We start from the raw sequence: 24,566 nt of genomic DNA on the forward strand, positions 1-24,566 counted from the left end.
ACCCTAGGTCTTTCTTTATTTTGGTTTCAAAATATTTTCAATAAATTATCCCATATGTATACTTAAACTTTAAGGGATCTCATACGCATTTCCATGGGAAGTAAATTTGGGTTTTTTTTCCTTGTTTTCTTTCCTTAATTGTTATTTAGCTACCAGAAATCTAATTTTTGAGAATTAATTTTTTGTGCTGTTTGATTTTTGTTTCTGGCATTTTCTTACTCTTACGTATTTAAATTTTAATTAGTTAAGATTACTGATTTCTTCCAGGATTCTAATCTTGTATTCTTCTCTAATATCCTTTTCTGCCTGTGTATATGTTTCATTCATGTACTAAATAATTCCTCAATTGTTTAGCAAGTTACTATCTGTAGAAAAGGCAGCTTTTAGTTTGTAATAGTTTACTGAAGATAGACTTTTGTTGCATCTTAAGTTGATAGGAAAATTTAAAATTGTACAAACAAACAGATTTCTGAATGAATATGATTTTACTTAATGAAAATAATGAGTATATATATTGTGAAGTGAAAATAAATCATTATATATAGTAACAGCTAAATAGATAATGAAGCCTTAATTTCTTTCCAAAATGTCATGCTCCATGAACAGCCTTCAAACTCTTCAAAGCAAGTCTCTGGGAAGACTTGGAGCACAGTAGGCCAACTTTCTTGCCACAGTAGGACTCCTTAACTCCAGTGGAGGCTTCTGAAGACCATGATGCTACTCTTTTTCCTTGTGATTGGATGTGCCGCATATGGAAACACTGGACTTCGATCTACTGCCCATATATGAACATATATTACGTGAAGACAATTCATCTTTCCATTTGTACAGCTTCTGCAACAAAAAATTGCCGGAGGTGGCATGTTGCTACTTGAACAGTATTTGGAGTTTTTTCCTGACGACTTTGTTTCTCAACAGAACTTTAATCACTGAAAAGGAAGTGGCACTATGACAGATTAATTATTCTGGAGATAGCAGCTTGGTTTTGGACACCGTCTTTCTTCAGCATGTTGGTCTGTTGGGTCCTTTGGGACCACTGGAACTGCCAAATGCCGTGTGGGAGTTACATTGCAATTTGGTTGTGTGATGGAGCAGAGACCATCATTTCCCAGGAAAAATGGCATTAGAAAGCAGCTCGCCAGAGCCAGAACATTAAATCTGCTGTTGCTCCTGGCTGATATCTGGTGAGCCTTCAGGAAGGAGGGGAGATAGATGGAAGCACTATAGGTGAAATGAATCGTCATACTCAGGGACAGGTTTTGTACTCCTGCTTTTGCACAGCTGTGCAGTGAACAGAAGAGTATGATATCTGTGCTGGTTTTAATTCCCTTAGTAACAGTAAAAAACACAAACTTTGGCAGTAGGAAAATACATGGATTTTTTTTATGGCTCTTGGCAGTTCTAGGCTTTACTGAAACTAATGTCTCATCTTCACTCCTATTGCTATCTGTACTAACCAGATTAAACTAGTACAGCTATGACTCCTGATATTGTAAAAATGTCTTAATTTGCAGTGTAGTCAAGCCCTAAACCCTTGAAGGGGCAAAAAATGACAATTACATTTTCATGAAGAGCCATTTTAATAACAAGAAGGATTGCATGAGCATTTAGCTGTGTTTACTTTTGTTTATATTTTTCTTATTTTATTTTAATCTTCCAGAATATGTACAAATCTCAAAGAATTATTACTTGCTTTCTGGAAAGTGTTTTATGCACTTCCCCTACTCCCTTCCCATTTTTTGCTATTTAATTCTGATCACTGGAACTGAAAGCCCAAAGGAAATACTGTTATTGGATTCATATAATAAGTTAACAGATTTCTTGTTATTGCTGTGTACAGATGTTCAGTATATATTTCAGATTATGTGTAAAAAAAGCTTTTAGAAATATTGTGTAAGGGATTAAAATGCCCCTTTGGTTTCTGCTCTCAACAGATTCCTGTAAGATTTGAGGAACCCTAGAAATGATTTGGATTGGAATTTCTGGGGGAACAAATAATTAATAGATTGTTTCACCATCAATAAGAACCTGGATTAAATTAATGGAAGTCAAAAGAAATTAATTTGCATAAATCTTAATACTCAAGAAGTGTCTGTTCCTCAGCAGGAAACAAGTGCTGATGTCACAATTCAGTATTGTGATACACTCTGCCAGTCTTTTTTGCTGATTTTTATAAATAGTTCACTGCTCCTTAAATATATGAAAAAATGAGTTATGTTGAAAATTACTACAATACATTTTTGTTCTTTTCCTGTCCTTTTCCTTAGAAGTTTTGGAAAGTTAGCTATAAATAGCTTATTATTTAGAATGAATCATTGTTCATTAAAGAGTTTTAAGGATTAAATGTTTTAACACAATTATGTCTAATCTATTAAGCATGAAGTGTATTCAGAAAAGGACATACTGTTTCATAAGTGTTCCAAAGAATGAAGTATTATAGACTAATAATAGAGGAAAATTTAGATAGAAAATTAAATTTAAAATCAAAATGTTCCAACTGGGAATTTTATTCTCTTTAAAGACTTCAGTAAAGGATATTTATTAATTTTGTCACTCTCTTCTGACTTATTTCCTCTACAATTATCAGACAGGTTTATTTTTTTATGACACTTTTTATGCTTTTTTGTAGCTTTTTTGTTTTAGTCACTTCCTGATGAATTATGGAGAATGCACACAGAAGCCATATAAAGTTGTTCAATAATTTCAACTCTAGCATTTCATTTGCTTGTAAGTTTGCCAGATTTTAACTGTTTGAACTAAAATGTTGCCTCCCATGTAATTTCGCTGGTGAGGGAAGGGGATAGAATTTCCAATCAAATGTGATTTTCTGGGGCTTTTTGAGCATGGGAAAACTGCATCTAATTGCCAATGTCAGTAAGTATTGCACTGAGTTACATTTTCTGTCACAAAATACAGTGAGGTCATTCTGATGTCAGAAATACAGTTGGTGTGACACCTGTGGATATTTTGCCAAATTGTGAACCTTCTTAAATCTCGAGTCTCATTAGAACCACATTCACAATAGAGACTGTTGGTGTTGGGAAAGATTTGAAGATTTCATTTGACTTGGGCATGCTAAAATCCAGGACTGGAAGGTGTGAGCAGAATTGTCCTTAGAGTTGTCCCTCTCAGCTGTCAGGGACTATTATAATATTAGGTGCTGAAAGATGGATATGAACTTGTCCTTTGTTTCTTGTACTGCTGCCTCAAAAGGAGGATGCACCAATATGTGGAATCAACAGTTGTAAAAAGCTAAAGGGAGGGTAGAAATGACAAGGAGATTAGGGTGAAGAACTAGGTGAAGGCTAGATGAAGATAAATATTTTGCTTAGGCATATATTGGACTCTTAACAATAGTCCTTCTGTCCCTGAGACATGGAAATAATAATGCCAGTAAATCTCACAGAGGTGCTGATTTCACGATCATTTCCAGTATATTCAGGTATTATAGTGCTGATTTCACGATCATTTCCAGTATATTCAGGTATTATACACAGCACAAAAAAATCACAAAGAAATAGAAAATAATATATTCAGAGATGAATGATGTACAGTAAATACAGGCTCCATACTGAGTGACAGAAACCACAAAGTATCAATTACAGTATTCAAAGTATCTTTCCATCATAAATAAGTAGGTACCCTATGAAAAAATAATTGTAATAATTGTATTAAAAAAAAAAATCCTTAAAAACTGTCAGATATTTATGAAGCCCTGATTCATAAACTGTCCCCAAATCTCATCAAGAAAGCAAAAGGAGCAGTCACAAATCAGTAAGATATTTATATGTTCTGAGGTTTCCAGTCATCACTGTCAAATGTCTTTGTAACTTACCTTTTGCATACTGTCTCGAGCATAAGGAGCAGGCAAGGGAAAGATCTTTGCTTCCTGTCAGGAATTCTGTGTGCATGTTACTGTGCTTCACACTGTTGTATAAGATTTTGCAGCCTTCTTCATCTGAAGACAGACTTTTTTTTAACACACCCCTTAATCCACATGTGTTTAGATTTCCGTAGAATATCTGGAAGTCTTTTAGCGCTAAATGATGCTTTATCACTTTAGTACGGGAATTAGAAAATATTGCTATTTTAATTGCAGAAGTGTGTATTGTTGACAAAACAGAGAGAGCCTAATGTACTTTATATGCCCTCTGTTGACTGATTTCTCTTTAATTTGTAGCACATTTTCTTTACACTAGTTTGTGTGCTTAGATGTGTCCTCATTTGACTTTTGGCTCAAGCAAATAACTCCAGAAATGAAGGATATGCCTACTGAGATCACTTCCTGCTGAAGTCTGGTCTCTTGGCTGGGAAACTGGCTTCTCTTGTTCCTGCTGGAAAGTATTTACAATGGGGATGTTGTAGTATAGTGGCAAAGTTATTCCAGGACATGTTCATGAGTATAAATAGACATATGAATAGTTATGCTAAAGAATCATAGCAGGCAATGAAACTAAAACCTACTCATAATAATTTTCAGTCTAGGTTTTAACTTACCGTGTTAGGAGTTCCATGGCGACTCATCACTAAAGGATGTTGGTATCCCAGCCAGGGAATGACCATGCTCTATTTCTGCTCATGAAATGGCTTTTGCAAATAGCCAATTATCTAAATACCTTGAAAAGTTAGAGTGATACACCAAACCTTATTCTTGGGAAAGGTAGTATTTATGTCAAAATTCCTTTGAGTGCTCCTAATACCGGCAGGGTCCCTGTGTGGTGTGTTTTCTCTCATGCTGCTGGTCGCAGAAGTGCTGAGTGCAATAGTGCTGAAACTCAGCAAAAGCAGTGTCTGCAAGGCATGCCTGCTCTGTGGAGCAGGGCCTGGAGGCACAGGCACAGAGGTGAGGAGCTGGAAATAGCTGGGAAGAGAACTCATGTTTGGTTGCATCATTAGACTGTTTATTCCTCACCGCAGGACTGGTATAAACTGTTCTGCACCACCTTTCCTAAAGGTGATTCAAAAAGTGGTTTTCAGGAGTTGAATTGTCATTGGCCCTCTGCTATCTTCAGGTATTTCTATTGCTGAGGAAGAAATTTTTACTGCCCTGTTTGCAAGGCAAAATACAGAAGTCTTAAGCAATTTGTAACCCATTTTAACTTTTGATATGAGGACTTGTGTAGTTAAATCTGATGGAACATATTTTCTGTAGTTGATATTCTGGCATGTTTACTTATTACTCATTAGAAAAATGGTAGCGTGACCTTTTCTTTTGACTCCTTTCATACCTAACCATAATATTTAGTTGTATTCTTATTAACAAGGTTATTTCCTGTGTTCTTCTGCTTGTCCTGATATCTCTTACGCTCTTATGCATCATCTACTTCTTTTAAAGCTCTTGGTATTTGCAAAAAAATTTACAGTCCAATAATAACAAATAATAGCAATTTTTTATTAAAGATGAATTTTTCTTACTTTTTCATTAAGTTGCTGCTCTACCTTTCTGAAAAAAACACCCCCAACAAACAGATCTACAGGAAAATCATGCAGATAATATTGATTTGTCAGAAACATTCCATTAAGTAAAGATTAAAAGTAATTCCTTTGTCTTTATGAATTAATGTGTTTACAGTGCACTGTTATCCAATATATACAAGAATGTGCAAATAAATATGTAGTTCCTGCTCATATTACTGTTGTCATCATTGCTATGTTTTTCCCAGAAACAGATTTGAAGTCCCTCTGGCTTCTTCCTCCTCCTGAGTTCACAAGAGTCTTGGGCAGCCTGCCAAGCAGATGAAATTGCTAACTTATAGCTGGTTTGCGCTCATTTTCCTCCCATGCCTTTTGTGTATTACCTTTCTCCTATACAGAGGCAGAGCTTTAGTGCATTGTAAACCTTGAGTCAAAATGAGGTGCTCCAGCCTGTGTCCTCCTGTACATAACACCTCAGCAGCCAGCGCTCATCTCAGGTCTCCAAATCCCTATTGTGCTTCCATGGCATGTATGTACTAGACAGCATGACAGACTGTTGATATTATGGATGTTGCTAAAACACTAGTATTAAATTTTTATAAAGGAGATAATACCATCATTTATTTCCAAGTTTATATTGGAGAGAAAAGAAACATTTCTCCCCAGTCCCTCATGAAGTGTATTGAGCTTGATATTTGAGCTGTTACTTCAGTGCAGCAGAAAAGTCTGTATATGAGGTGAGAGCCCAGTATCAGTAATAAAGACACTGTGCAGTTCTGTAGAGAGAACTTGCCCTTTATGTAGGTATTCAACATTAGGAAACGTTTGTTCACAAGAGCAAAAAGACCCAGTGGAAAGGCATCTTTTCAACTGGCATATTTTCAACTATTTCTGATGAATTAAACTGACCTTTGGAAATACGCATCTGGGCTGGCACTAAAGCCAGAGTTTCTATTTTTTTAGTGTGTGTATATATGAAGGAAACAGTAAGCAGGGCTACGAGCTATTGTTTGTGGCCAGGCAGGTACCTGCACAGGTACGCTCTGTGTGCACGGCGGTGAGTGATGGCAGCTCCCCCGGTACGCTCCCTTCCCGCATGCAGAACAGAGTGTCGAGCTGTGCAATCAACACTGCCAAGGTGTTTGAGGAAGGGAACACTGTGATCTTTCTTAAGGCAATGCCGGCATTTTAATGATCTGAAAGGTTATGTTGAATTATAACAATATCTGTAGACAGTCCACTAAGGGAGAGAAGTGAGGGGAAGTCTTTGGGTGTTTGGTTGGTTTCTTTCCAAGAAAAACATTCCGAGTAATTTTTATTTTAAAGACTAGTGCAGATGTGAAAATTCTACTAAGAATTCAGAATTTTGTTACCTAAATGAAACTCTGTAGACATACACAGACTTCTGGCTTGTATCCAGTTTTCTTATAAGGATTTGCTGTATTACAAACAGGTCAACTTAGAGACAAAAGGTCATACTTCTAGTGCTTACAATGAGGACCATACTTTCAGAGAAACTCAGAATTTGTTCATAAACTGGAGGGATTGATTTTTTTTTTGAGAAAACTTCAGTGTATGAATTGGTGCATGTGTTGAAAATCCATGCTTGGAAAATCTTTGAAAAACTTTAAAAATACTTTTTTGAGCAGTTAGAGGCTGAGGCCCAAGCTCTTATGAAGGTGGAGCTTGTCAGAGGAGAGAACTCCAACAGTGTTTCCAAAGCTTGCTTTATAACACAAGCAATAGAAAATATCAGTTCCAAAGCCCTGATTCATCTTACTTGATTTTAGCTACTTGAATGAAATATTTAAATTAATGCTAATATTAATTAGCTCTCCCTACAGAGAATACTAAGAGTAAGAAGCACTTCAGAGTTAGTAACTTCCAACAGGAAAACCTTACTCTCTGTAGGTGCTTTATTTAAATTTCAGTCAAATCTACATACAAGTTCTTTTCCTTCTCTCTACTGTCTTCTTTTTTTTGTTCCACAGATGGACTTCTGACATTTTTGTACCATCAAATATGTGATGGAAAAGAAATGACCTTGTGTCTAAAGTGTTATAGGTTCATTGACAAGAGGACCAAGTGTAGGAACTTGCCACAAGAATGGGGCTATTGCCAGGAAGTAGCAATGAAGAAAGAACACAAAGCCTTTACATATTTATTTGCCTGTTATCTCCTAAATACATATGTAGGATGAAGACTCAAGGCTAGAACAAATACTCAGACAAGACCACTAAGTTGTCAGCTAAACTGCAAATAAATGTTAAGCACAAAACTTCAAAAATTCATTTGAACTTTTGAACTACACTGCAGTATAACTAATATTTGTACATTACTTTTCTTGTGCCAGAAAAGAATAATTGCCTTTGTTGGAACTAACAGTAGCTGGTAGGTATATAAAAATTTTGTTAGTTAAGAGATGCCTGAAGGATGCTTATACTTACCTGTTGTCTCAGTTACGTGAAAGACTGGGAAGAAAGAAACTCAACTGATGCAAAAAAAAAATCTTCAATCAGTTTGGTTACACTGAACAATTAAAAGCAGGAGATAAAATAAAGATTAGTATAAGAAACAGCGTAAGTATTGCGTGTTTGGAATGGAGCAACAGATGGTTTCAGGATAAGCATAGGTATAAAGCTTTTGCAATGGTTACTAAGCCATGTAGCAACCATAAAGAAAAAGAATGTCCATGCTTTTATTTGGCAACAGAAGGCCATTGCAAAATTTCCAACTAGTTCACTCGAAGAATCAGGAAAAGAGTGCTGCTCTAGTGTCCCTTGTTTGGTGTTCAATTGTGATGGAAAGATTTCAGAAAAAGACTATTCCTAGGTTTTTTAACTTTCTGAAGCAAAAGTTAAAAAACCTCATGATTTTGTGATCTGAGGACGGAAGCTGGAAAAACTAAGGTATACCAGATTCTGCAGAAGCATTAAGCAGACAATTCTCCATCTGAAGGAAAAAGACTTAGTACAATACTGAAAAATAGTATTTACTTACAAATTGACTGTCTTATTGTTAAAGCAATTGTTTGTAAAATTTAGAAAAAAATGTTTAATATACTCTTAAAAACGTAGACTAATGCTCAGGAATTTTTTTTTTTTGATGTTTGTATGTTTTTGAGCTAATGTGTTTCATAATTTTTTGAACAAACCTGCAGTAATGAGTTGAATCCTGAAATGGTCGAGCAGAAATTAAATTTCCTCATATCGTTGTGTATCTTTATAAGGACACAAAAGGGAATGCCAAAGAAAAGAGATTATCTATGTTTATTCCTAAGGAAACCTGTACTCTGCTTACATATGTTGGTGAAGCTACTATTGCCTCCTACCTGGTGTCTTATTTTTGAAATCTGTCTTTTCAATTGCCAGGTGACTGCTTTGTTTTCATCACTGGGAATACCAAAATATTTTAGATGATGCAATGCAATACCAATCCACTTTATAGAAAGCCAGAGGTACACTACTTAAGTGAAAATTCTGCATTAAAATACTGGATTTTTTTCCAGAATGATAAACCATTCTGGATACTACAACTTCTATTTATAAGAATAATTTATCTAGATTTTGACAAATAGTTACAAAATATTTGAGATCCAGAGCAGCTCTACTAAGAAAAGATAAAATATCTCTTCTTGGGTCATTAACGGTGGCTATTCTGAAGTTATCAATCAACGGAGTTCATTTGGTCTATAAAACAATCATCAGGGACATAGAATGAAAAAAAAAGCAGATTAAGGCTCTTTACACATTAGTCATGGAAAGAGGTAGATATACACATTGCCTCTCTTAGTACATGCAAGTGGAGATTGCAGTAAAACAATGTTTCCTCAGATCACTGTCTACTTAAAAGGGACATGTTCAATGACCGAAGGGAATGTCAAGAAAAGAGAGGATCTGTGAGTGGATAAGAAATAGATGAGAGCACTTTCCCATCTAGTCAATCTATCTTCCAAAAATCTCAAATAAGAAAGGAAATTTAAGTCAGCCTTAGGAGTATTCAGCCTGCCTCAGAGCAGGAACTTTAGACATTTTCTCAGTGTTAAGATGGATAAAGATCAGACACAGAAAAATGCACCCCAAAACCCAAAACTTGGTTTATTCTTCCAGGAATTTCTGGGAGCTCCTGAAAGAACAGGGTCCTTGGCTGTTATTCTCACCAAAGAGCTTCCCTGGGACCTCTCTACAGCCATTCTCTGTCCCAAGATTAGCACAAAGTGGCTACAGCAGGTGGTAAAAGCTTTTTGGTAATCTTTTATTCCACCTTGTTTCCAGGTGATAATTGAGGAGCACTGTTCATTCTAAGGCTCTGTGATTTTCCTGCAGTATTTGTAAACTGGAAATTTTTCTTGTGAACTCTTTGCACACAGGATTTTTCCCTCCTGCCCTCAGCCCTTACTCATGTTCTCAGTTTGGTGCTGTTGTGGTTTATGGAGCGCTGCACAGGGTGAGGCCCCATCACCATTATTGTTGCTGATGGGCTGTGTGAAGGATAATTTTTAAATGGCCCAAGATGCATTCGTGTATTGATGCTTTCAGTTGTCTGTCCAAAATTTGCAAAGCAGATCTGTATCCAAGAGATAAAAATGAAAAACATAGAAGACAAAAAAAGATGCTACTCCAGATATTAGCATTTCAGATTTAAACTAACACCTCCCAGGAAGATAGGCAAATAAAGTAGGCGAAAATTGTCCTAGGCAAATTCCAAGAAAATACCTAGAATTCTGCCAAGAGCAAGAGTGACACTATAAATCTTAATTAATCCAAAGACTATACATTAATATATTCCACCCCAAATTTTCCTATTCTCCAATAGATCATGAATCAATATTTGTAAAATGCTTTGAAGAGGACAAACACTGTTTAAATACCACATATTAGTTATTATTATTATGGGTAGTGTTGTTGACTTGATTTGAATAGTTCTATGTGATGAGTGTTTTAAAATAAATTGCTAGTGAAATAACAACTGAACAGTGTATGAAAGGAAGCTCAAAACATTCAATTAACACAGAGTTCTACATTCTTCTTGAAAACACACTGATTTTTACTTCTTGCATGTCTTTCTTATATTAAAGGAAAATATCTCTCAGGATTTCTAAGAATCTGGAGAACAAATGGAAATGAGATGCAGCATTCCTTTCTTTCACTTGTACTCTTTATTAATTGCAGATCAGACTACAATCCAAGCTCCAGGTGCAGTGATGTTTTTAAGGGGAGGGCCCCAAACAATCTACACATAAAATGTGTGAGAGCACATCTATACCACTCTGGAGCAACAAGGGGCCAATATTCTTCAGTTGGGTCCAGAGGGAACCTTCCATCCAAACCTCACAGCTCAGCACTCTCAGATGAGGTCTTGAGGCCAATAAGGCCGAGTTAGATCAAGTTAGACCACTGCTGTGCCCTAGCAAGGAAGCCACATATCCTTACCATCAGTGCTTAGGGATAGTACTCATCTAATTTTTTTTAAATTGACTTTGCTCAGTATAAAAGTGAGAGATGGTTTTAGAAGCCAGGTTCAGATTTGGAACTGGTCTTCTACCCAGGAGAATGAGGATTCTTACTGGGGACTAATTCAAGCCCTTCTTGGTTTCTGCCATTCAGTGACTTCATTCTCTAGGCTCCTAGGTGTTCTTCCTTGATCATTCTTCTACCAGAATAATATTTTGAATTATCATTATATTTACAAATAGAATTTTCAAGCAGTGTCCATGGAAAAATCTGAAATTAATGATTGAGCATATATGATTCATACACCCACCAAGCATGATTTTAAATTCAGAAATCCCCTTTTGAAAAAAACTGCTTCCTAAATTAAGGGAGAAAAAATATTCTTAGCATAGACTAAACAAGAAATAATTTGTTAATAATTTGTTTATTCATTAATAAAGCCTTTTGTACGGTTTATTCCAGTTTTCTTAGGTCAGAGTATTTTACAATTAGATTACAGGATGTTGATTATTAGGATACAGTCTCTTCTCATATTCATTCCTTTTTCCTCTACTTTCTTTTTCTTCAGTAACTTGTTAAATACATTCCTCTGTATGTAACTTAGTAATAGAATACTTGTAATACACTAAGATGCAAAGAATACAGACTTTTTACTTGAAATTTATAGCTTTGTAAATAAGTTTTCTATTTCTGTAGTTCTGTGAAATGGACACTTGTTCTTTTCAAGATATTCCTAAGATTGAATTTGGTCCTAATTTATATTATGTAAGTAGTGTCAAGCTTTGGTTTTATAAACAAAACTTTTAGTGGTGAAAAACGTCTGAGCAAGGTTTAATTTGGGGGATGTTTTAACCCAATTAAAGAAGATAAAAGTTGCAAAGAATATTGTGCTCATTGACATAATGAAAGCATTACTTTTCTGCTCCTGCTCTTAAGCATCCTTAATGAATATACCTGCTTTATTAAACAGTTTGCAGTTCCTCAAAATAAAGCTTAAGTTCCTAGGAAAAAAATGTACTGATGTCATAGTGGTAGTAATACCTGTTACCAATCACAGTCTGTTACCAATCACATAAATTCCAGAAGTTCATTAGAAGTTCAAATGAATTATTTGTAAAGGAATCCCATACAAAAAATAAAGCTTGATTTCAAAGCTTGAAGTCTGTAATGGGATCTGAACAGAACATTTAGTGTTTAATTGTTTCATCCCATATTAGATAACAGCCCTGCTGTGAGATAAAGGAGATTCTGCAATAGTAGTCCAGTTAAAATATATGATCTTTGCTCCAGACAAGGGTTGACAGATAATTAGATGCAATACCTACTAGAATAATACTTTGGAATTGAGAAATCAAAATTACAAAATGATACTTAACAAAGCTTAGTGGTCATTAACTATTTAATTCTCACAGCACTTCTGTGAGAGAGGGTAATTGTATTTCCCATTTACATTAAGTACTTCATGCAAAATTCATAAAGGAAATCAGCATATTCACATATAAGAAGATGAGCCTTATTCTTGGCATGATGGCTCTGCACTGCTCTTTCTACTAGTCTTGAGAGCCACAAAGAAAAAGGACAGGTGAGGTGAGGAAGAGTGAGGTGAGGTGAAGGAAGAGCTGGAATTCTGGGGGACAGGCGGTGGGGAAAGGATCCTAAGGTTATGGCACATCCACTTGATGCCAGGGTGAGAACCCTATGTGAGGGCAGGTGCAAAATGAGAAAAAAAGGGGAACCAGGGAAAACTGTATGAACTCAATTCAGAGGTGTAGCTACCCTTTTTACAGCTGTGTGGAAAGGTCTTGACTTTTTTTCTTGATATCATAGACAATTAGTTAAACCTTACTACCAGGCACTACAGATTTTTAACTGAGGTATTACAGCCAATTCTGAGGCACAGAACTTCCTGCAATACTTGAGAAGCATCAAGGCTAAATTGCAAAGCTTTTTAATCCCTTCTCAAAGTATTTCTGCAGGATGCTGTAATCCTACTCTCAGGGATTTACAGTGTATATACAGCTTTATTATCTCTGTTCCAATGTTGAGCATACAGAAGTAGAGATGTTGACTGACTTGTCCAGGGCCAAACTTAAGAGTCAATGTCATGGTGAGAAATATTTTCACAGCTTCCAGAGTAATGTCATTGCCATTGCACTCATGACAAGTGAAAAGTGGGAAAAAAAGAGATTCAGAAAATAGTATTTTATCTGTGAATTCTCCTACATGGGACAACTTACTTTTTTATTAGCAAATTAATGCCTATACTTAATAATAAGAAAATACAAGCAAACAAACCCAAACAACCTAGAATGCATTTTTTTAGACAAAATTTAGATGTCTCTGATTTGAGAAAAATCAGGATAGTAGCATCACCTTTACACAATTTATGTTAACAATATAAATAAGATAAATCTTGGTATTGTGCTAGGTATAATTTTCTTGTTATTCTACACATTAATTACTTCATCTGTACTCTTCCTTTATTACTCTTTTGTGTAGTTGTAAATACATTCCCAAATTCCTACTTGGATGCATATATTTTTAAATGTGTTGGCAAAAAATGTCATCCCCTTAATTCCTTAAACTGTAGCAGCCCCAAACCACACATTAGTGATATACCATACTAAGATGCAAGACAGAAAAATCATGTCCTATTTATTTACCCTGCCAGTGCAGATTCCCATTCTGGGAAAGAGGAGATTTCCAGGTTCCCAGTGGGATTTTATATTCATCTCTAGCCTTGGAATGTCCCAGCAATATCAGATTTTTAAACTACAAAATTTTGCAGTTCAAGAAATTAAAAATAAAAAATTTTAATAGGTTTGTGGTATCTGATGACTCTTCTAGAGAAGGTCTGATGGTATCTGGGGAAATTGGGTTTATAGATGAAAGGCTACAACAAACAGTCACAATAAAAATGCAAATGCTTTAAAGTATTCTAAAATGTCATTTTGTAATAAAGGTAGTGTTTGTCACTCGTATAGTAGAATGTTTTAGTCTTGTGTAATGTTTTATTGTTAGTAATCTGGTTCTCCAGTTGGAAGGTAATGAAGCCTGCCCAAAATTATTCATAAACATATATATAAATATATAATGTGCTTGTGGGATTCCTTGTATGTAAATGAACCTAGCTATTCAGCTGAGATCAGTCCTTTCATAAGTCCTTCTCAGAACTTGGCTACCATGAAAGAGCCTGATTTTCATGTGGGAAAGGTATGTGTAATAAATTAAATTCACTTTTGTATTTAGATGTCATTGTAGGTATTGTGGATTTTTCCTTTCTATCCCTTAACAGCTATTTTAAAAATAATTCTGTTATTTGAAGATATATTTTTCTCATATGTCAAACAGTACAGATGGAACAAAAACTTTTCTACAAGAATACTTTATTTCCTCTCTTCTTGCCTGTAGTAAATACAGCAGGAAAAAAAGTAAAATTATTATGAAGTGACCTAAACTAGAATTAGATGATTGTTGAACATGAAACTTTAATCTGTATAGGATCAGATTTGTGTGCATGCTTGCATCAAGTGTGACGAAAATACTGCTTCAGGAAATAGCCACCACTCTATTCCCAGTCTACTCTGTTGAACAGTGACATTGTTGATGGCAACTGAAAGTGGCAAACAAATTAACAGACAGTATTAACAGTTGTAGAAAAATCCTGGAAAGATATGAGTTTGCTTAGTTGCTCAAACACTGCAAGACAAAGACAGTCTGTCAACCATAATTTGAAAAAACATTGTGGTTGGTTTGTGTGTGGGTTAACAGCACGAATGTAAAGTCATTACAGACTTTACAGAGATTACAAAAGTGAAACTGAATAGTACATTAAAGCTCACAACTGTTAGTTCTGGTCACCAGGCAATATTCTGTAATATTATCAACTCTTTTGTATTAAATGGAAAGAAAAGGGCACACCCCAATTTCACAATTTATTACAGTCTTCAGATTTGTCAAATAATTTCACACTATGCTTTCTTTAAGTTTCCCTTCTTTAGTTTAAAAACTAATGCTTTAATTTTTATAGCTCCTTCTTTATTCTTTCTGCCTGAAAAATGATCTCATTTTCCATTTGTTCAGTGTTGTTAGCTACCGTCACCTTCCAGGATACTTTGAGAATGTACTTATGTATTTGATGTATGTTGAAAAAGGCACTACATGGACCATACCTCACTTACAAAGCAAATTAGTTGTAGTGTCTGTTTCTCTTTGATAAATTTATATAATGTTTTTAAAATGTAAGCTAGCATTCTTTCATGGTAGTAAAGCTACCACTTTGCTGTAATATCAAACATCTGTCTTTTATTTGAAGAGTTACCAGATATTTTTTGTTCATTTGTTTGTTTTTAAAGAATGATAAAACTCAACTTTCAGGCAGAAAATTTCCAGCTGACTTGGGCAACAGCAAACATTTATGAGAGTAGTGCTAGGGGTGTTTTGCCACAGCTGTCTGTAAATGGCCATGTATTGCAAGTTCACATTCCACAGTTAGTGCAAGAATTTTCCTCAATGCATTCCCCTCACTCCAGAAGTGGGGAGAGGACTTTCCTTTGCATTTTAGCAGTGCTAAGTAACTTTCCCTTTAGAAATGTTCTTGACATAGCACTCCGCTTAATGACTAAGTTTGGAGACTGAGCTTGCCATGCAAGAGTAAAAGTATGAGCTGAACTCTTCACTTGGATAATAGTTTTTTATTTCTTCCTGCAAAGCAAGTGATTCACTGAGTTTCTATCCAACACAATGCATGGGATCTGATAAGACACATCTGTGGGTCCTAAGGGAACTTAAGTGGTTAAGCCAGTATCCATCGTATTTGAGAAGTTGTGGCAATCCAGTAAAGATGTTCCTTACTGGAAAAGAAGAAACATAAACCCCATTTTTAAAAAGAAAAAAAAAAAAAGGAATACCTGAGGAACAGTGAGTTTCATGTCTGTGCCTGACAAGATGGAGTAGATCCCCCTGGAAAATATGCTAAGGCACACGGAAAAGGAGGAGGTGGTTTGTGACAGTCAACATGGCTTCATCAAGGGCAAATTGTGCCTGACAAATTTAGTTGGCCTTTTACAATGTGGTTACACATGATGCTGGTGGATGAGAGATGAGAAACTTATGTCATCTACCTGGACTTGTGCAGAGGAGGGAAGGGATGCCATCCAGTGGGACACTGGACAGCCTTGACGGGATTTTGAGCAGCATGGTCTGGTGGAAGGTGTCCCCAGCCATGGAAGGTGTTTTGGAACTAGATGATGTCTAAGGTCCCTTCCAACCCAAGCCATTCTATAATATGATTCTATGATAATCCAAGTTTTCTCTTTCAGTCCTGCCAGGATATATCTCTGGGTACACCCCCAAATGAGAACTTTGTACTGTTAGCAGGAAAGCTGGCAGATCACAGAGCAGGCTCACAACACAGGATTTTTCAGGACTGATTTTAAAGAAGTATAAACTGTCAGTCATTTTGTATTTCCCTGAGTAACAAATCAGTTAAAACTTGGAAGGTCATGAGGAAACATTATTATACCCCTACCCATTCCTCATATTCTCTTGCTGTTATGTTTGCTGCCCAGGTTTAGACCTCGTGTGATCATTCAACTGTTTCTCATCTTCTGACAATCTGAAATAAATATAATCTCAAACACACTTGAAATTGATGTCATGTTGCTGATCAGCATTGGAGGCATTTAAAACTGTAAATAATGAACAGACTGATACTATAAAAAGAAGCGTGGATTCTTTTGGCTCTGTTGTCCACAGTAAGAGGAGCACCTCCTGGAGGCAATTTCAAGATTTCTCAGGGTTGTCTGTTTAGGAAGTCTGTCTCTCCTGGCAATAAAAGGAGCCTACAGTGTTGGAGTCTTTCACCAAAACTGGCCTTGGTGAACAGCCTCTGTCCTATACCAGAGCAGGGTGCTAAAAGGCAGGGACACCTCTGATAACACAACTTTTGTTCCTGTGTAATTTTGGGAAGTTACTTTTATAACAAAACCTGTATGGTTTCTAAGCACATTAAAAGGTCACTCTCAGTTATGAAATTTTTTTAGTCTTAGGAGAAACTATAGGGTTAAGACCCTTGCATATTGTAAGAAAAGCCACTGAGGATAGCCTTTTGTCTCTCACTTGGCACTGTATAGCATTCATGTAATGCAACTGTTATAGGCAATTTAGCAAATCACTTAAAAATACCCTATGTGCAGCCAGAGGGTATAAAATGGTAGAATAGATTTTCCTTTGCTCCCCTGGGGAAGGAGCAAGGCAGTCTGACCCTGGTCCTCCCATTTTGTCCCTAAGCATCTACAGAGCTGCATTAAAGAGAGATCTGTTAGGTCAGGTGGAGATAATGTAATTGAAACAGCATATCCACAGGCACAGGTACATACACATACAATAAATATTTTGAAATATGGATGTCCCCTTACAGGATAATCCTGTTAAAACTCAGCACTGCTGGCAGAACACTCCACATCCTCTGATTCCAGAACACTTTGCAAATGGACTCAAATACTCCAAATATTCTCTTTTAACAATTCCTCGTCTATGTACCTTATTATTCAGAACACTGTGTAGTACTCCTCTTATTCTTGAGCCTCCTCACAGATGCAGGGACTGAGATGTAAGGCCTGGAGCCTATAAATACATGCTTTCATATCTTATCACTGCTTCTTTTATTTACACGAAAAAATACAAGGAAAAAGGCAGTTTTCCTCAGGCAGACAGAGTACTTGGACAGGAGCATTGTTGCAGAATCATAAAAATGTAATTTTCTTCCTTTCCCTTTCCCTTCCCTTCCCCTTTTTAAGTTCAGTGTAGGTTTTCTCTCCTAGTATAGACTTAGCACTAACAGTTCCAGTTCAGGAGGGGAAAAATGTCATATTGGGAAAATGTGTAGACAGATCCATCAGATAACAAATAACCGAGTAGAAAGTGAATTGAGAGTGACAGCAGCAGCTCACTGGAGGTAACAAGCTAAAAAGACAGGAAGCCAGTGAGACATGACAAAGAGAGTAAATGAAATTAATCTTCTTCCTGCTGACAACAAATTTCAGGCCAGCTACAGCCACCCAGCTTTGCATTACCCACAATTATATTCTGGTTAAATATATTTCTGAATGAACAGGAACTTGCTGTAGGTTTCAATCTTGGATTTGTGATATACAGGAATAAAATCTAAGATTTGTGATATACAGGAATAAAAAGGAGGGTTTTCTAGATAAGGTTGTAGATTAATTTTCTATAAAGCATTAGGCTTGTTGTACTTGTCTTCCATTAAAGATTTTGATTTACGTCTCTTGGCTTAATGTGAGACAAGCATGCAGTCTGTAACTGTATTGCATTTCCCTCGAGAGACTTCTGAGAGTGGTCACTTTTGCAGAGTAGTAAGCAAACACAAATCAGAACTAAATGTCTGCTTTAAGTAAGGCATGGTCTTCCATTTCTTTGCAGTGTCATGATCACAACTGATAAAGAGAATCGGAGTCTAGAAGCACAGCACAGGATGGAAAGGTCTGACTTTAAATTAGACATGCACTGATTGAATCTAAACTGTGAGTAACTGGAAGCAATCCCACTTGCTTTGACAGGAATAATTGCTTTTATTGGTGCTCTTCCTCTGCTAAGTTTGCCTGATATTTCTCTGTCAGTCATTCATGACATGAAATTGTTTCCAAAGAGAAAAATTGTTTCTAAAGAACATAATACTCATTACTAATGTGTATACTGCTCATCTTTATAAATGAATATGTTGAATTTCAATGAAAATATTTCAAAATGAGGTCTATGAAACATAAAATATCAAACTAATTTTCTCTTTATATGTAGACGTAAATGCTGAGACAGTTATATGAGTAGTTTTAAATGTATTGACCTACACAGCTTAATCCAAATAAGAACCTGTCCCATTCTATCTGGTCAACACAGACATCACTAATTAGTTAATAATCTAATGAAAAAAAAGAGAGTGTTGTATGCCAGTCTTGCTTTCCATGCTTGATTGCTTTTGGAGAGTTTTCTTTTTTAATTTTGTTTTATTAATTCTTTTACTAACATACAACTATTAACCACTGCTTTTGTCACTCAGATAAAATGACCATCTGTCAGAACTTCGGCTTTTAAAGTGTTGCTTTCACAGAAAAGATTTTGTAAAAATTAGCTATAACATATGAGGGATACAGAGGCCCAAAGTTTCACCTAACACCCCTTTGTGTGTGCTCGTGCATGAAAATGGACATACACTTGCACTGGAGAAATAAAGAACCATTTACTGCAGATGTCAATGGATGCCTTTATGAAAAGGTTAGACAAACATGTGCCAGGATTGCCATAGGTATATGCAGATCAAATCAAGCAGTGGACTAGATGACCTTCTTGTAATTTTTTTTTATGATTCTGCAAAACATAGTAGTATTGCAGAAGCACAGATTTCTTATCATAGGATAGCATAATTTTCTCTCACTGGGACCACCACACTTGAATTATTTCATCAGTTCATCCGATGATGGAGCTTTTGCCAGAAATACATTGACTTGAAATTCCCCAAAAATCTAGGAAAGCTCTGAAACAAAATGTCATCTGAAAAGCACTATGTTTGATTTCTCTTAGTAAGCATTAAAAGTAGAGCTGCTTGAGCTGTATGAGCACATGTGATTATGGTTACAGAATAACAATTTAGAAATTAGGTGGATATATAGGGGGGAAAAAAAAGATTTTGGATGTAAAAATAAATTTCAAGATCAAAAAAACATCAGGCAATAGAAAAAATCCCTGTAAAAGTAATAGGTATTCTCACAGGTATAATTTCTATAATTAGATGAAAGTTTGAAAAAGATGTTTTTTAAGAGCCATCACTTGCTAGATAGTGACAGATAGAGGTTAATAATATTCTAAGGCATCTCTTATCCTGTGACTGTCTGTTCCAGTTGGAATGCAAAATATAAGGTGTCCAAGAACACAGTTCTCAATCTGACTAGGAAACTTAAAACATATGTTGGAAATCTCAGGTGAGGTTCAGAGCTGGCAAATCTACTCACAATCTGTGTGTAAATGGCTGACCCCTCATCCCAAGGGTGAGAAATGTGCTGCAGCCAAAGCATTGTAGCAGGTAGTGACTACATGTAAGAGATGCTACATAGGTTATGCGAAGATTTGAGGAATTTGTCTTCCTAGACACGACACATGAAAATAGGAAGAAGATTCCAGCTGTTTAATTTTTTCTCTTTTTAGTAGAGGCATATATAACAACTTCAAACAAACAACAAGTTTTAAAACGAAGTCACACTTAACTTTTTTTTGAAGTTTGGGCAAATATTTCAGTTTACTGTTAACACCAGGTATCTGAAATGACTGTAAAGGATTAAGGACTTTTTACACCAGCTGATAAACAAAATGTTGTGTATCTCCTAATTATTCAACAGATTTTTCAGCATATATTTTCCATTTGAGGCTACGACCTCCCTCAAGTCCTACTCAAACTGTTGAAAAGGAGTAAGAAAGGGTGAGATTATCTAGAAATTATCTAAGAAAATAATAAAATGTTTTAAATAGACAGGATAATCTTTAAAAGTTTGTAGAACACCTTACAAACATATAGACCTTATCCAGCAAAAGAGTGTACTAAGAAAATCTTTAGCCCAGCTGGGTTTGAGATATATTTTTATTCCAGGTTTGAGCAACACCAAATATGGGATGAGAGTGTTGCTAATCAGTAATTGTAGAATAATATGTTTTAATAACAATATAAAAAGGCAAGCCTGTTTTAATTTATGGGTTAAGTCTACATATAAAAATTGTTTAGCTCATTGCCTTCAGATTCCTTGTCACATAGGAGAGTTGAATTTCACTTCAAGGCCCTGTCTGAGACTAAAATCTGGTTTTGCCACAAAGGGGCAAAAAGCAAAGGAGGCAATCCCTCTATTTTCTTGGTTCATAGGCTTATTCCAGAGCCTGGACATCCCCAGAAAGCCTGTTGCACTTTGCTGTTTGCACTGGCAAACTCTTGCAGGGTTCCTGTTTAGTTCTTCCTTAACAGTGTTAGGTTAGTGGTTGGACTCAATGATCTTAAAGGTCTTTTCAAACCTAAATGATCCCATGAATCTATGATACTGTGGAATGGTCCATCTTCAGGATCAAAATATTATAAACGAAGACATGATGAAAGTACATAGATCCATTTAATTCAATATTCAACAGTTACAAGTTTCACCAAGGTGGGGTTTTTTAGCTAGGCATGAATTGCACCACATTTATGGGGTTGTCACACAATCACATATTTTTACTACTCACACAGCAGGTATCGATGTACCCTGACAAAGGTGTGGGGGGGAAGGAACTACAATAGCATGATCTAACTTACGAGGAATAGCAGTACAAACACATGACTGTAGGGATTTGAAGCTCCCTCAACCTCTTCCATAGTTGTTGCCCAGGATTGTTAGTTTTGGTCTAACCTCGATAAATTTGACAGTTTATTTCATCTGAGACATAGAGAGACTTTGCCAAACCATATCTGAATTAAACATAAGAATTCTTCTTTGCAAAAAGAATGAGCTAGAAGTGTTGGCCTGTTCTCCATGCATCATTTGATTTTATTTTTAGTCCAGACCATAACCAAGCAGGCCAGTAAGTGAATAAAAAAAAGAGGGGAGGGGAGATGGAAACAGTTCATGGTAGGAAATTAGTTTTCATCTCTGGAAACTTCTATGTGGCAAAAATTCAATATTTGATCAAAGGTTCAAATAATTTGCTATTTTTTATAAGTATCCTGTTTTCTTAGGTCTGCAAAAGATGATGAAAAGTTTAAACTTTTAGTTATAACTTTTATTATATTATGCTTGAATTATTTGATAAAGGAAGACTTGCCTTTATTATACCTATCACCTGAGGAAAAAGTCTGTTCAGAGAGTCTGTTGATTTACATAAACAAGTCTTCAGAAAGTGTCTCAAACACATTTTGCCTCACTGAATGTTCAATTTTTTTACACTTCTGAGTTAGTTGAAAGCCAGGTAAATTTAAAGGTAGCCAGAGATCTTTTTATTAATTTTGCAAGGTTTGTGTATGATACATTCTAGGGAATTTATATGATGTTGAATGCTCACCGTATTCTCCTGATAGTATAAAAATAATAATATAGTACAGTGGAAGATAAGCAGCACTGGCTTTCCCCAAGTGTAGGATATGACTCACCAACACATATACATCTGAAAATCTGTGAAAGTATTCAGTTGTAAAAGACCTTTTGCATGGAGATTTTCAAACTGCTTGCTTCAGACAGGAGTCCACAGGAAGTTTTTTCAACAGTTTAAATATCTCTCTTGGTTCTACTTATGTCTTCCAGTCCTGGGATTTCTTCCAGTAAAAAAGCAAATGATGTCTTATCAACCCTCCTAAGTCCAAATTGTGACTGTGTGTGTAGAGGGTTCTCCCACCACTGAAACCTCTCCAGCTGTGGTGTTGGTTGTGTTGACACAGCCAAGTTAAGCACTTTTATAACAGGGGCAACTACAGCTCACCTTCTTCTAGTTCATTGCTGCCCAAAATTGCTCCTGTTGAAAATCCAAACACCATCCACAGCCTACAAATACCAGTGTAGCCCTTAAAAAAGAGACTTTGACTTAAGAACTTGGTTCCTACTTAGCACGCAGGTGTCCTGCTCCCTGCCACTTTTCTTCCTGGGAGCAGAGCTGTCTGCCTCAGCATCTGGGAGAGCTCTGGCAGCCTGTGTCTGCAGGAGAAGCTGTACTTACAGAAGCTCCTGCCCTGGACTGCCTGCCACAGCCATGGATAGTCCAGGGTAGCCTCACAACACTGCTCTTGGTAGCCAGGACTAACTGCAGCAAGCCCAAAGAAAAACTGCAGAAATAGATTTCAAAGCTTGGGATAACAAAGGCAGCTACAGATAAGTTAAATAATCTGTGACCAGAGACCAGATGTAAACTTCTTTTCAATTCTAAACATCTCCTGTGCCAAGTTTTCTAGCTTGACCATCCCATAGCTGTTTGAAGCAAATGGAACTCATTTTTCTCTTCTTTCTTTCTTTCTGTTTTTTTAAACAACAGATGGCAAAGCTGTTCACAGTCTCCGTTTAGACTAAAGTTTGCTGTATTGTAAATAATCATGAACTGAACTTTTGTCCAGCCCTCAAATATTTTTATGCAACATATGATAAAGTGGTTCTCAGAAAAAGTTCATATGTTGATGTTGTTACATTGTCTAGTTGTTGGGATTAATTGTGTCAGGTGGATGAACAGCCTGCCAAACTCCAGGAAGCCAAAGAGCACAAGACTTTGTGAGCTTTTGCTATTACCACTTTGTTGGAGAGTAAATATCTGTGTTAGAAACTACAGACTGTGATATTGCCTTAGGGGTCTAGGGTATCAAGAGCAATGTATTATAGTTTTCAAGTTCTGACATAATATGCTTTGGTAATTTACTACTTTGAAATGTGGTGACTTAACATGACAGCTATGTGTATAAAATGATAATAAGTTGATCTACAGTTTCTGTTTCTGTATGCTTTTAGAACTTGAACAGGGCTAGCTCATCCTGTTCTTTCTCCAATTTTATTGTACAAAATGGAAAGATACTAACTGTGACAATGGCAACAATATAAGTGTCTTCATTATGAAAATCATCTTACATACTTCTATTTGAACAATTTTATTTGTTACAATGTCACAAGCTGCACTTTTTATATTAGAGATATTTTTCAAAACCAGTGAGTTTTCCCTGTAGAAAATTATCTCCAAAGCCTGAAGATACATCTAATGGATTTTCTATTTATAGTCCCTTGGAAATATTGATATATTTAAATCTCTATAGGTTTCCACTTTTTTATCACCAACAATAAAAAAAGGAAAAAATATAAAGACAAGTCCAAATTCTATCTAAAGATAAATAGTCAAAGAAAGACCATATATCTGGTGCTTGATAAGACTTGGGTGACAGTTTATGGCATCTGTCACCCTAGGAGAGAGGAGGAAGAGATCCTGTATAGTCCTGAACTTTTGATGTATCTGTATTTATTTTTGATGTTTGACTGTATTTATGCTTCATTGAGTGATGCTAAATAGAAAAGTCTGCTAAATTCTTTGTTTGCTCTTCCCTACCTAGACCAATGCAAATCACTACCTAATATAATGATCACCGTGATCACATTGAGGAAGCACTCAGATGATGGCACAGTAAAATGTAAAAAATACAGTAACCATTAAAATATCTAGAAAGAGAACAGAAGATCGATAGAAAAACAAAACAAAACAAACAAAAAACTCTAAGAAACCCAAAACAACAGTACTTTTTAAGTATTACAGAGGATGAAGGTGCTTCAGTCCTGGCCAGTAAAAGAATTGCTGAATTCAATACCACACCCTGCATATGGAAATTAAGAATTCTCTGAAGAAATTGCTGTAACTTTCCAAAGACATGGAGACATTCTGATTTCAGAGAATTACTCTTAATTGTTTATCTCTATCACATAAAGCACTGTCTCAAAAGCTATGACAAGAGGCATTAGGGAATTTGTTAATCAGCAACTTAAATTCTCAGAACATTATTGAGGGAGTTCTACAAGCATCTCATCAGCATAGAAATAGACGAGTGATAACAAAGAAAGCCACTTGCCTCTTGGGACAGAAAGAGGTGAAACCAAGACACTTATTCAAGAAGCAAGGGACAGAAACTCTGCAACAATTCCATTATTCCTG

General features: G+C 36.0%; 1 long non-coding RNA gene across 1 annotated transcript; it reads right to left on the minus strand.

Annotated features, from left to right (window-relative positions):
- Window positions 1-559: 559 nt before the first annotated feature.
- On the minus strand, window positions 560-24,566 carry LOC138104593 (uncharacterized). The gene is made up of 3 exons (XR_011148144.1): window positions 24,484-24,566; window positions 3,836-4,334; window positions 560-3,252 (listed from the first exon to the last, which is right to left on the minus strand). It is a non-coding gene; the product is annotated as an uncharacterized lncRNA (long non-coding RNA).

This window comes from Aphelocoma coerulescens, chromosome 1A (assembly GCF_041296385.1).
Source record: "Aphelocoma coerulescens isolate FSJ_1873_10779 chromosome 1A, UR_Acoe_1.0, whole genome shotgun sequence".
Classification (NCBI taxonomy): domain Eukaryota; kingdom Metazoa; phylum Chordata; class Aves; order Passeriformes; family Corvidae; genus Aphelocoma; species Aphelocoma coerulescens.